Genomic DNA, 14980 nt, shown 5'->3' with positions numbered 1-14980 from the left:
CTGTCTCTCACAGTTGAAGTGTACCTCTGGTGCAAATTACTGACCTCTGTCATCATTTTAGGTGGGGGAACTTGCACAATCGGTGGCTGACTAAATACTTTTTTGCCCCACTGTATATTTATATGGCTCTTTGAGAGGATATTGATTGACAGTAATGCATTCCCAAGTCCCTCCAACAGGACTTGAAATTGGTGTGAAATATAAGAGCTGCCCAAAAACATGTAACGTTTAAGAATTTCATCACAGCGTGAAACCACAGTTCTCAAAAAAGCTCACCACACCACCTTCTTCCTTGACAACGTCACATTCAGTGAGTATATGTTTATAACTCTTCTTTTCAAAACAAAAATGTGAGTGTGTGTGAATCTCCAATCATCTCCTGGATGATTGAGAATGCATCAAGACGTGAGTGTGTGTGGTTCATTTAGGGGACATCTTTACATTTTAGAGTGAAAAAACAGCTTGACTTACATGCTTTCCAAATTCACACCGCATTAATTTAAGTATTCAACAAGTTAATTGATCTACACAGCACGGCCATTCTGTTATGGGGCTGCCCATCACACACTAGCTACTTTTGGCTGCCCCTTTATTATCAATATAACATGGCTTGATGTGACTGTGGTCTGGCCCTATTTACCTAAACCTGAATTAAATTATTCACAAGTCACTACAACAGGTATACTTGACCGATGCAAAGTGCGCTGAGAACTTGACATTAAGGAGGACTGAATGCAAGTCCAACCGGGCTTACAGGATACCAGTAAAGGCAAAGAGTCAGAAGTGGACAGGATGTTCAAGGACGGTGCCGAGCAGCAAAGGAACAAGAGTTTTGGCTGATTGGTATTTCCTGTGTGGACATAAAGCCTATCTATCACTCCCTGAGGGATGGGGAGGATTGTGTGCCGTGGTGAAATTATCCGATCATGTCTTCTTCATGGACAGAGTTGAACATCACGCTAGCAACCAACAGAAGCGTGAGGTGAATTTAGCCTCACCTGACTCGTTTGGAGTGACAGTAGACACTGGAGTGCCGCGAGAATTCCGCATTTGGAGTGGAGGACCTAAGTTCTTCCAAAGTTTGATCCCAAACATCGGAGTTGCAGAGGTGCGGGATCATGTGGAGATCAACCGATATGCCCTACTGCGACACATTAATCTCACTAAGACTCTGGGAACAGCCTTAGCGGAGGAGCAACAGGCCATCAGAACGATGGTACTGCAGAACAGGCTGACCCTAGACTTGATAACAGCATCACAAGGAGGTGTGTGTAAGCTGATTGGAGAGACATGTTGTACGTTTATTCCGGATGGATATACGACTGGAGGAGACATCTATGAGGCACTGCAAAACTTGACTGCTCTGCAGAAATATGTGGCAGACCACACATCAGGAGGAGACGCGTCACAAGGCTGGATAGCCTGGTTGACATCTGGACCATGGTGGAATATGTTCTTAAAGTTTTTGACTCCCATTCTTACATTATTGGCGTTGCTTTGCTTGTTTACAGGTTGCATTTTGCCATGTGTAAGATCGATGGTGAATAAAATGATTGCTAACACCTTTACCAATTACATACTGTTGCAGCAGAGTGACATGGATACTAGAATAACTGTAATTGGTCGTTTAGTGTGGGTAAGACTACACATGCTTTATGTAAAGCATTATTTTTGCCTGCTTCATTTATTCTTAGCCACAGCACTGGCCATAATTTTCCTAAATCACTCTCGACATAGTCAGGTCACTCTTGGTCCTAGATTGTTGATTACCTGACAGGACAACCACAATAAATGCATCTTCAACACAAGGTGTCTGACAAGGTGATCAGCAAAACAGTGGCATCACAAGAGACGGTCCTCTCCCCTTTCTCTTCACCCTCTACATCACAAACTTCAGCCACTGCAAGACCTGCCATCATCATTTTCTGATGACTCTGCGGTGGTTGGATGCATCACTGAGGGTGATGAGTGCCAGGCTGTGGTGGACCCCTTTGTCATGTAGTGTGAGCAAAATCCTCTGCAGTTTAAAGTGAAAAAGACCAAATAATTGATTTTGTACTTTAGGAAGACCAGGAAACCCGTGACCCCTGTTTTAATCAAAGGGGTCAATGCAGACATAGTGGAGCACTGTAAATATAAGTACACACTGAAAATAAACTGGACTGGGTAAAAAAACACTACTGCACTCGAGAGTGCCCAGGTAATTTTCTGAGGTGGTTGACGATTTTCTATGAGTTTGTTGTGGCCAGTGCCATCCTCTTTGCTGTTGCATGCTGGGGCAGCAGGTTGCAGTTTGCAGATGCCAACTGGCTCAATAAAGTGGTCCACAAAGCCGATAATGTTGTGGGACAGTCTGAAACAAGGACAATGCTCTCAGTTTTGACAGCCCTATTAATTGCACTAACATTTGACATTTTCAAGGAGATTTGCAGAGCTAAGGACAGAACCACAAAAAGAAGTACAACCGAAGACAATATAAAGAAAAAGAAATGTCCTTTCAACATTAAAACACTGGGAGTAGAACCAGGAAGGGTGACTGTTTTATATCATCCCTCTAAAAGGATAGGAAGATAAAAACACTGAATCACCATAAAGTGGAAACTACTCACAAAAGTGCTGATGCTGCTCCTAATCATAGAGAAGGTTGGTTTTCCTGGGATACCAAACTTCCTCCATGCATCTTGAAATGATGTCAGCATCTTAGAATAAGGCCCTCCATCAGTGTTGGCAAAAATCAATTGTGATGATACACCAGGCTATCTGTGGTGGTGGTACACAAAGCGGTGAAACCATATGTATTCGTCGTTCATTAGCGGAACAAGTGCATGGCCAAATGTTTCTTTGGTCTTGTGCTCTTTTACCTGTAAAAGAATCAGCAACTAAATTACATTGCACACAGTCATTGATGTCGCTGGTAAGAAAAAACCTTTAATCAGGGAGAAAAAATAATTTCTTAATGATTTTACTCTGATTATCCGCCGGCCATCACCATCCGCTTCAGCAGTGCCAACTTCGTCAACTGTCATATTTGATATGACGCCTCTTCTGTGCCCAGTTGTGCAGATGACAAATCCAGCCAGAAGACCATAGAACCAGTCTAGGTTCTCAGTTGTGGGATGTTTCTCAAGCTCGACTATTGAGTAACATAGAGGTTGCACGATAAGACACAAGGGATAGGGGAGCATATCCCTTATATTGCTATATACTCCCCCTAATATAATCCTATATAAACCTCACAAATGCTACTGTTTGTATATGTATTATATATTTGAACAAAAATCAAAAGTCCAACAAGTGATTATAAATGAGCAGTCTGTTCTAATTGAAAGCAAAAAGTTCTGTCATATATTTCTGTAAATCTGAGATTCTGAACTATATATATACATACAGATTACAGCTGGTAAGTAAATATTATATAATTTCTCATTAACAGAGATATTATTGGGGTTATTAGAGTTGTCCTTATGGATAAATGAACTAAACACTTACCAAGTGCTTCAGGGATGTGTGTGGTGGTCTTCTTGAGAAAATCAGTGATGTGGACAGGATCTACAAGCATTTCTAAAAGACACAGAATGTTTTTATGTTCCTGCAGCTCCAGTCATGCTCATTCATGCTGCACGCAATGATGTAAATATAAAACAAGTTGTAGTTTAGACCTAATTTTTTTCAAAAAATTATTTTGTAAGGAAGAAGAACTGGCGATCAGAGCTCACAGTATATGAAAATGAATTGGATTGCCATTTTGAACTTAAATCTTACTTTCCCAATCCAGAATACTAACCCTTTCAATTTATTTATCCTACTTCCTAAATTTTCGAAGTTTACTAAGCTTAGTACTGAATATAACACATTCATGTGAAAAAAGGAAATATCAATATCCTAAATTTTGATAGTCTCATTTCCTTTACCATTTTAGTCTTTGTGTTTTTTGACTGTATAGTTCATTTTATCATTAGGTATCTTTAATTTGATTACTAGTTTGCTTATTGTTTAGATAGACATATTTTAGGTTTTTTCTTTCTGCGTTTGTATGTTTAGTTATGTTTTCCCACTGGTTAGTTGCTGGTCATGTCTCCTGTTTTTGGTGACATTTTTCTTTTGTTTAGTATAACTTTTACCCCTCACTTTCAACCTACCACAGATGTAGACAATTTTGTTGTCTACATCTGTGGTAGGTTCTCTCAGCTATCTTTACTTCCTTCTTACTTTGGAATAAGTAGCTTTGGTGTGCCACTGTTTCCTTGTGGTGACAAACTGTTTTGCTGCCTGCCTGTTTGTGTTACTCTGCATTTCCTAGTTTCTATTTTGTACAATGTATACCTTTCCAGTGTACAAAATATATACTTAAATACAATTTATACCTTACATTATAACATTTTGAGTCCTCCTTCCTCACTACATCACAGTAATGACATCATGACATTTATAAATAATGTATTTATTACACATGCTAAGTAACGACAGTGATGAATAAGTAGTAAAGTTGGATCTTACGTGATTTTTTGATTTGGATGTCTTGCCTGTGGGTTTGTAACTCCCTTCTGCTCTTCTTCATCTCCGACTGAAGTGCAAATAAAGTCCCCTTTAAAGCCTTACGGGAGGCTCTGACCTCTGGCAGTTGTGCATCAATCAGAAATTGCAAGAACGCCCTCACACTTCCAATCCAGATCCTTTTGGTTGTTACAGCATATTTATTCAGATACGTTGTCCATCTAAAAAGGCCCACAAACAAACACAAATCAGTAATCACTTTAGTATTATTGAGATTACTGGACTAATATATCACAGAAATTTGTAAAAATGTACTCAGTCAGTCTTTCTCTGTTGTCCATAAATGCAAACGTCATTGCAGGAACTTGATTGTGAGACATGAAATATGCCCAGGCACGGACATATTGGACCCGTTGTTTGGCATTTTCAACGTCCTTTTTACCTGTCCCACAAATGTGCTGAAACCAAGCATTCAGGTCTTTCTCTGTTTAAAATAAAGTGTAGTAACAACATAGCAATTAGAAGTGTCATGACAAACTGATGAGGTACAGAAAACATTCTTCTAATTCAATTGGTTGACAATGATATTTGGAAGATATTGCTAATTAGTAGTATCTGTTTAATTAGCGGGATGTGAGTTCCAAAATAGAACAACCAGATATACAAATTCAGATTACACTACACAAGAAACAATATTATTGCCAAAGAATTCATACCAAATTTAGGAAGCCGGGCTGTTGGGTCACGTTTACTTCTTTCAAATTTCTGGCGCTTTGGGGGGCTGAGAGGTTTGAAGCCAAGTTTATCCTTAGTGGATTTCAAACTTTTCAGATTCCTTTTCAGGAGTTGAAGTAACAAATCCTGTTCTTTGCACTTTTTGCAAGTCTGATGTTGGACTTGAGCATCATCTAATTGATTGAGAGGGGAATGTCTTCTCTAATCTCCACACAATCTTCACTGGTATCACTGCTATCACTTCGCTCCTCTTGATCACTGCTTTCAGTCAGCTGCTCTATGTCCAGTGAGGTCACCATTGGAGGCTGTGGATTTGAACGTCTGAGAGCTTTGAGGGCTTTCAGATTAGCCAATCGTTTCGCTGTCCTTATTACTTTCTTCTGATCTGATTTTTGAAAGGGTATAAACAATAGAACAGCAATGTTTGAGAAAGTTAGTGAAACATGTCACATAAGAATGCATTCTAATTTAACAACAAAATGTAAGCTATACAAAACACTAACCTCAATCTCACAGTGGACATTTTCCAAGTGCTTATCCAGTCTTATACGGTTTTTAGCTTTACATACTGGACAGTCCAGCCTGCCCCTGTAACTGCATATCACATCCAGTTTGACAAATGTAACTACAACTTTAAATTGTTGCAATGTTTTGTCATATACTGTATGACAGTGACTTACACTGTAGAGCAGTAATTTAGCAGTAAATGTAATTCTTCTTTGTTTACAACATGGTGGGTTTTTTTTAAATGCTGCCCAACTGCAACATATGGAACCAAGCATATTGGGCATTCTGTCATCTGACGTGGCATTTTTCCTGTAGAGAAGAATACACACCAGAACAGGTGAATTATTTGTTGAATTATTTGTCTTGTTGGTATATGTATGATTTGTATACATTTTACGTCAGATAAAAACTTTGGTTGTAAGATTCAGATAATCATTTATTAAAAGCTAGCTGACAGCTGGTAACTGTGCAGGGGCGGGTCTAGCAAACCTTTGCCAGGGGGTCAGGTAGGGCATTAACAGGGAAAGGAGGGCACAAAGAAATTTAGATTCAGATTCAGAAGACTCTTTATCCCCGAGGGGCAATTTAGAGACTGACTTTGCCAACCGTACATACAATACACAAACATCACATTGGGGAGACAGGTGTAAAAAGTGGAATATTATTTTATGCCATGTTATGCCCTTAGTTAAAGATTGTGAATTATTAGGTAGTTTTAGTTTGCCTTATGAATTAGAAGAAGCTGATAACTATTGCATTAGTTAAACTGATTTGCATTACATTAGACTGCTGATTTATTGTGGATGAATGATATTGTTTTATGATGCATTATACTGCTGAGTTATGGGAAATACTGTTCGCAGAAAAGACATTGCCTTATTTGTCTGATTTCAGTGAAATCAGAAACAGTGAGACTTTCTTCGGTTGGACCCGTTATGGTTAAATTTGTCGAAATTTGTTAGGTGCTGAATCTGTCAGGCCTTTCAGTGGTTGTAAATATAAGACGTCTTTGTAATATAAAATAATAGAGTTTTGCCTGAGCTTTGTGTGAGACTCTGTGTGACGTGCAGCTGCAGCGCTGCAAGCTATTTTTAGACTGTGTGTGAACATGCAAATGAGCTGGGAGGAGTACAGAGGACTTTTGTTGCTGTTTAGCGTGTTATTGAGTTTTATAATTTTGATTTGCAAACAATGATACATGCCTGTAATTAAAACGCTGATTTTACTGATTATAATATTATAAATAAGGTTTTGAATGACTACGCTGAATGTTTGATGTTCGGCTGGGTTTTGATATAGAAGAGACAAATCGTATATGATTAAGACCGGCACCTCAGTCGGCAGATTAAGATTGTGATGAAAATGATATTAAATAAATCTCTCAGTGTGTTGATACAGGTGGCTACGGGCCTGGACCAACTGCCCCCACAAGCACAGCGGCCGAAGCAAATTATAGTTATGGAAACCAAATTCAGCAAGAATCAGCAGCTGTGGAAAAGACAGCAGCTAGCAGAGAGTTAAAGGAGAAATTAAGAGGAGTTTTTAACATATAACATTGGGCCCAACAAACTTGTGGAGGTTGGGAAGGCGTCCGGAGCATCACAACAAAAGGTGAAACAAAAACACACACAAGCAGAGAAATGTGAGAGAAAGGCTCCTTTTAAGGTAACGCCTAGTTTGAGAAAAGTTGTCTTGCTTTGGGTTGTTTTTTATAAGAACAGAAGAATGACAGAGACTAAAGGGGGAGGCTGCAGCGTCACATGAGTGTGAACTGCAGACTTAACCCTTTGGTTGCTAATTTTGAGTTATTGATGTTTGCATTAAGAAAATTGTGTTATAGTAGCTGTGTTTCGATTAATGTATCACATTATAAAATTGTTGGGAATGTTAAATGCTTAAGTGAAGAAAAGGTCCGTTTTCGCCCATGACTGAACATGTTATCGTTAACCATAGCAGGCCATTGTAAAAATTCAATTAATGGTTATAAAAAAACAATAAAATAAAAAATCCTCCACTGAGGTCTATGAATAACAGGGGAATGATAGACTTGCCAAACTCAAAAGAGAGATATATAATGATAAACACTGGCCCCCGTCTTTTGGGCGCTTTTTGAAATAGTCAGCAATTTAAAACTAAGAGAGAACCGATAAGGGTGGTGCTGCACAAGAACAAGAGTAAAATAAAGTAAAATATTGTGTTTAGCTTTGAGAAGTTTAAATTAAAGTGTAACATTACACTCAGAGGATCAATATGAAGGTCAATATATCTTAAGTTTGTATGAAGTACATGACTGGTGACTGTTCTGTCTTGAGCTTTTGTTTTTACAGCACCCACTTGGCCACACCAACAGTTTCTCGCCACCGAAAAAGGGTACTTGCAAAGAATAGAGAATGGGGAGGAATATCATCAAAACTGGGAAAGGTAAGCCCCAAAGGGGGTGATAATGCCATGACTTTCACTTATGGTCAAATTCTCAAAAGTTGACCCCAAACTTGAAAATTCTTCAAACATTTAGAGACAGAGTACATAAACATAATGTCGTAAACCACATAAGCATGGAGTATTTGACTCAATAAGATAGTGAAATAACACGCAGTAAAATGTTGATCATGTTGATTATGTTTATTCCAGTGTGCAGAGCAGGGTTATTATTATTAAAGAAAATAAATGTTATTTAAATGAAATAACGAAAACTAGAGGTGGAACAACGTTTGCTTTAACGGAAATAAAATCAAAACAAAAAGGAAAACTAACTAAAACTGTAATGAATGTTCACAAAATTAGTCAAAGTCAATTGGATTTATTGTAAAATGTGTTTAGTTTCATTGATGTGTGTGTGCCCTACAATAGCTAAGTTAAGGCGCTACGGTAGTTGAGTCGTCTGTGCGGCTGCTCCGTCCACGCGCAGAATTATGTCAGGAAAGTCGGGAGAAAGCGCCAGAGTCCAATTGAGGATCATTTTAATATGACTGTTCTTTAGACATAACAAGAGTCTTGTAGTGGAGAGAGACATAATGTCCTCCTGAGACCCAGAGAAAAAGATAAAACAGGGAGAAAAATATTTTCGTTTTTTCTTCTTTTTTTTTCTTTTTTCTTTTAAATAAATCAAGTGTTATTAAAATAACAATCTCATAAGATGAAGATCAGGGACCAACCCAGAAGTCACTGACACTTCACTAGCTGTAAACTATTGGTTCAGGAATAAGTGATGGCACTGAACTTTCTGTTTCACAAAAGTCAATTTATTTAGGATATCTGAGGAAGTACTGATTTTATTTGGAGACACAAAGGAACATTTGGCATTTCCCTCTTCACACATCTGTTTCATTGTTACACCCAACCATTCTATAATTGAAATGCCTTGGACTGCTAAACAGTTCAGGCAAGTGGAGTGAAACGTTTGGTTACACTTTCGTCTGATTGGAACCTCCTTTTCTTGAGTTTTGGAGAGAACTCTTCATTACTGATATCATTCAGGTCATATCCATATGTTTGTCCCAGGTTTCTCAGTTAAGAGGACCCTGAACTCGAGATACAGTGAATCCTTTTCGTATATTGAGATCACTGATAACTTTCAGCAACGACGTGATCTTGTAGAAACAATTAGGGGCCATGGATTCATCTATAATTGCGACTCTTATTTTTACTTTAGTGGAAAACATTTCTGCATTTCACCCAGATTTTATTTTTAACTTAAAAATTAAAATTTCCGGATTCTCCTACATATCGGTTTTGAACCAGATACGATGATAGATATCAGGTGGCCCTGTGTTTTTCTCTATTACACCTGCCATTGCATCTCGATAATCTTTGTGTAGTTCCTACTGGGGTCTCACTCTCTCCTATTTGGCTCACATGACTCTCATTCCTTGAAAAAACTATGCTTGAATCTCGCTCAGTTATTCTGTTAAGAATTCTCTCTGCCTTTGTCAAAGAGTTCTCTACTAGAAAAAAAAAAAAGTGAAATAAATAAATATAAGTACCAGGTCCCAAAGTACATTAGAGCACAGATTAATAAATTAGTCATGTTCTCTCTGAAACTAAATAAGCCTAATTCTAAAGAACACCTAAGATCATTTACTAGATGTTTATTTTTGAAAATTAAGTAAAATCTGAGTTTAAATAAAAAATATCTTAAATGTAAATATCATGCTTACCTTTTTTCTTCCAAAAATGTGCTTGTGGGGATGCCAGCCATTTTGAACAGGAAGAACAGCTGGCAAGGCCGTACCCCCACATATGGGATAAAAATTTTAACATCAGGACTTAGATGAGTGGTAAGTAAAGTATGAGAGCTACAAGCAAAACTAAATGTGTACTACAGTGTGCAAAAAATGAAATACTGGGTCATCAGGGGTTATGAGGGACATTTATAAAACAAAAGTCCCACAAACCTTGAAGTGCATTTGAAAAGCTCACACAAGAAGGTTAACCTAGTTTACCTAGAAGACCTCATCAGGGGGAGCACACTCCCCCTCCTTGAAGAGCTCACCCACTCAACCCGCATCCCCAGAAAACAGCTAACCCCAGATAAGGCAGCGTGATGCATCCCGAGACAACAGGACTGGGACATCTAAATAACTGTGTGAGTCAATCGCCTTCAAAAGTTTATCAATTTACTTGAACCAAAATTAGGAACACCCGGTGCTGCAAGAGTTAATAGTCTTAATACCCAAGGATAAGCAGAAGAGCATGACTGATAGGATGGAGCTAGGATTTGGCGACACTTAATTCTTGCAAAACACAACTAAAACTATAACTAGCACTGATCAAAACTAAAATCTAAACTAAGGATTTTCAGAAAATAAAAACTAGACTAAACTAGCAAAGAATTGGTAAAAACTGATTGCAACTGGTATAAACATCAGGACTGATGACTATTGAAAATCTGGAGGTAAAACTAAATGAAAATAAAAACTAATGACAATGGCAAAACGATTAAAACCCTGGTGCAGAGATTGGCAAATCTGACCAGGAAATGTTATAAAATGGATTGTCGGAACAGTCAGCGTTAAAGTTACTTTTGACAGTCCATACTAGGATGGCATTGGACATTATCAGGGCGGAAAAGGGTTGGTGTGACCAAGGTGTGGTTTGGCTTGTTGTATGTATATTTCGAGATCATGTGGCTCTGGATGGACCAGTTACCAGGGCATGGAAGGAGGACAGACTAATTTAAGAGGAGAAGGAATTTCCTGGGATTGAAGATCCTCTGGGTGAGTGGTTGATTAAAAGCATGCATAAAATAAAAGCTATCTGTTGTTATTAATTGGTAATAGATTGATGATTGGCCACATCTACAGCTGTATTGACTTGTGGTGGATGTAGTCTGCTTCATGTTTAAGTAATCTAATTAACAGATTGAAAATAGTCCCATTAAAGGAAGAGTAGGCAGCGCCACCCTCTGAGATGTCAGTCATGAAGGAGCTCAGTGATTAATTAGGTGAGCTGCATTCATGGCTGAATCAAAACAGAGTTTCCCCCTGCTGTGGTCAGTGAGGAAGAAACCAGGGGAAAATCAAATTTAAGAGGACCATCTATAAACATTTATGTGTCAAGTTAAACGGGACAAAAGGGGGTGTTTTACTGTTATTTTCACATCGGCATTATTATTGTATCAGAATCAAGTACTAAGCATTGCATTGATCATCATTTATTGAAGTTTTTGACATTATACTAACATTTGTGTTTCAGTGATTGTTATAACCTCAGGTTGATCTTTTATTCACAGGTGTTAGGGTAATCAGATAATCTTTCTTCGCAGGTGTAACCATGATTATTTTTATACATATTGCAGTTTGTTGCTCATTATAGAGTTGTGCTCAAGCTAATAAGGGTTAAAAGCTACAGTCAGCGCGAGGTTTGGCTGATCTATGGATTTGAGTGACTTGAAGCAAAGAAGGCCGCACGCGCTTACACACCATTGATATCATATTATTGTTTGTGATTTGTATTCAATTATGTCTTTTGCTAAGTTTAAGTAGTGGTAGTTGATTGAATGACATTTATAAAAAATATTAAATACCTGAGTCAGAACATTACACGCAGATCAACTTAACAATCTGGGAAACCTTGTAGCTGCCTAACCTTTTCTTTAAATGTTCTAGCTCCGTTGATTTGACACATTGGAATGTGTCAAAAACTTGATTTGTGTCTTTAATAATTTAGGTATGGTAAAGCTTAAGCTAATAGTGGCCCGAGAAGTTTCTGGACTTCTTTTAGAGAATCAGTGAGAAGCATAAATCATTATTTCCATGTTTAAGCATCGATCATTGAAATGAACTGAAGAGCGTTTAGAAGATTCGTTAATTTGTTTGCCTTTTGTTAAAAAGAGTGGTTTCAATAATTTTCAGACAAACCTTGCAAATGTGCTTATAATGAGTTGGCACTCGGCCTTTTGAAGGTCAGAAGCTTCGTTCGGCGTGATTGTCCGGACTGATAAAGTGTAGGAAATGCCTTGGGTGCAGAGGGCTAAATGCAAACACGCTTACACACACATAGGATATGATTAGAATAAGTCCCTGGAACATTCTGACTGTTTTAAACCAATTCTGAATCACTGGAAGGGCAGTAGATAACAACATTAGATTATTAGAGCTAGGCAGAGAGGTGTTTTGGTTTTCTGTCTCTTACAGAGAAAGGAACAGACACCAGACGAGGTTACAGATATGCGAGGATCCTTCGCAGCGGAAACAGATACGGTGACTGCCGAGACACCAACTGGGTCCAAAGGTCATGGCGTTTGGGCTCTAGCTAGTCACCACAAAAGGATGGATCCCATAAACACAGCAATAACCATGAAGGGGTTGGCGGAAATCCGGGAACACCAGACCAACGAGGTTCGAGAGGCTCTTGGGCAAAAAGGGGGACACGTTCCTGTTCCTTTTTCTGGAGGATACACAGATCGTTGTTTGAAGTCGGGGCAGAATAATCCCCTGATCTGTGCCACGACTGAAGGGTTGTCTAACCCCTGAGGTTGAAGAAAGAAGAGCAGAGGATCACCCAACTGGAAGACACTGGTAGCTGCAGCAATAAAATAAAGGTTAAAAGTCCCTTGGACAGAGGTTCTAGTCTGAGTACGTCTGAAGGGTATAAGGTAGCACCAAATAAAGTTGTGGGAGAACTGGGGAGTGTCATCTGTACCTGCTATTGTTGTAGTGATAGTTTGTCTTGCACCTGAACTGCGCAAACACAGAGGTCATCTCACATATGGTTCGCCCATCAGAGGGACAAAGGACCTCAGGAGTGAGAAGAGATGATCCCGGCCACACTGGATTAGAGGGTGTTGGTGAGCTCATTATTCTAACGAGCTCATCAGGGGGAGTGTAAAAAGTGGAATATTATTTTATGCCATGTTATGCCCTTAGTTAAAGATTGTGAATTATTAGGTAGTTTTAGTTTGCCTTATGAATTAGAAGAAGCTGATAACTATTGCATTAGTTAAACTGATTTGCATTACATTAGACTGCTGATTTATTGTGGATGAATGATATTGTTTTATGATGCATTATACTGCTGAGTTATGAGAAATACTGTTCGCAGAAAAGACATTGCCTTATTTGTCTGATTAGAAGAGAACAGAACATGCTGGAGTTTTCTGCCCCGTCTCAGCAGGACCAGATAAACGGGGAGCCAAGGTCGTAGCTTAGGCGCCGTGTGAGAGAAAAGTATGTGAATGTTTAGGCTTTTATGATAAGGTGGAGGCTCCAGAGGCTATAAGAGTTTGAGCAATGCTCCACCATTTTGAGATCTGAGACTGTCTGCATACAGTGTCCATCTCCCACGTGTGACCATTAAAATCATCGTTTGACTCAACCCGACCGGACCAGTGTTGTTATTGTGGGTTTTTCCTCTGGTGTTCATCCCCAATATTTTGAACCTTAACACAGGTCAGGCTAGGTAGTTGGCCGGTCAGCCGCATGAGCAGCGACCTGGAATTGAACAATGGGAAATACACAACATCAAGAAAAACAACAAGAAAAACGAACTCCCCCAAGACTGAGCTCGAACAGGGAGATCAGTTTGACAACAGAAAAAAACAACTCTGTGCATAGCACATGAAAAAACTCTTAATACACCACAGAAACACATGACAATCGGCATGGATGGGTAAAAGGTGAGAGACAGCCAGTTTAGACAGCACATCTAGGCCTGCAGCATATGCGCTGGTCCCCTTTGATCTACCGTTTGCATCGGGAGGGAATAAGCGTCGAAGGCATTTGGAAGGAGAGGGGGGATGAGTGTATATCTGCATGTGTACAGTTGTGGTCAAAAGTTTACATACACTTGTAAACAATATAACATAATGGCTCTACCGAGTGTCCCATTATTTCTAAAACTCTGATTTTCCTCTGATAGAGTGATTGGAACAGATACTTCTTTGTCACAAAAAACATTCATGAAGTTTGGTTCTTTAATAACTCTATTATGGGTTAACAGAAAAAAGTGATCACATCTGCTGGGTCAAAAATATACATACAGCAACATGAATTAGCAATTTTGGTGACTTAGAAAGTTGTCAGTGAACTGAGCTTCATAGCATGGCCTCTTAACTTCTTGTGAGTGATTATGAGTGACGACAGCTGGTGACTTCTCTTAGACCAGTTAAATAGGGCTCATTGGATACAAACGCCCACAAATGCTACAATGGGAAAGTCAAAGGAGCTCAGCATGGATCTGAAAAAGTGAATTATTGACTTGAACAAGTCAGGAAAGTCACTTGGGGCCATTTCAAAGCAGCTGCATGTCCCAAGAGCAACAGTGCAAACAATTGTTTGTAAGTATAAAGTGCATGGCACTGTTTCGTCACTGCCAAGATCAGGAAGAGAACGCAAGCTATCACCTGCTGCTGAGAGAAAATTGGTCAGGAGGGTAAAGAGTCAACCAAGAATCACCAAAAGGCAGATCTGCCAAGAATTAGAAGGTCCTTATGAATAGTAAGTTTTCTTATAGAGACATTCAAGCCTTTGACTTTTTGCTTTCAGAAGCCTTAGTTCAGCTATAAACCCGGGTGCTGACTGAGAGAATGATACAGATTCAGTTTTGAGTGGGGCAACAGAGTTTAGAATACTGTTGAGACTAGAGTTATAATAGGAATCCAAGTGATCTTGGCTGAGCAGGTTATGAAAATGCAAATGACTAGAGAAAGCAAAAGAAACGTTCTCAGGATTGATTTTCTTAATATTCCGAAAAATAATTGTACTTGGTTATAGAAAAGGTAATTTTGCAATTGAAAGAAAGAAGC

Source organism: Astatotilapia calliptera, chromosome 20, assembly GCF_900246225.1.
Source record: "Astatotilapia calliptera chromosome 20, fAstCal1.2, whole genome shotgun sequence".
NCBI classification, from domain to species: domain Eukaryota; kingdom Metazoa; phylum Chordata; class Actinopteri; order Cichliformes; family Cichlidae; genus Astatotilapia; species Astatotilapia calliptera.
The sequence above is the reverse complement of the archived record's forward strand: the minus strand, read 5'-3'. Positions refer to the sequence as shown.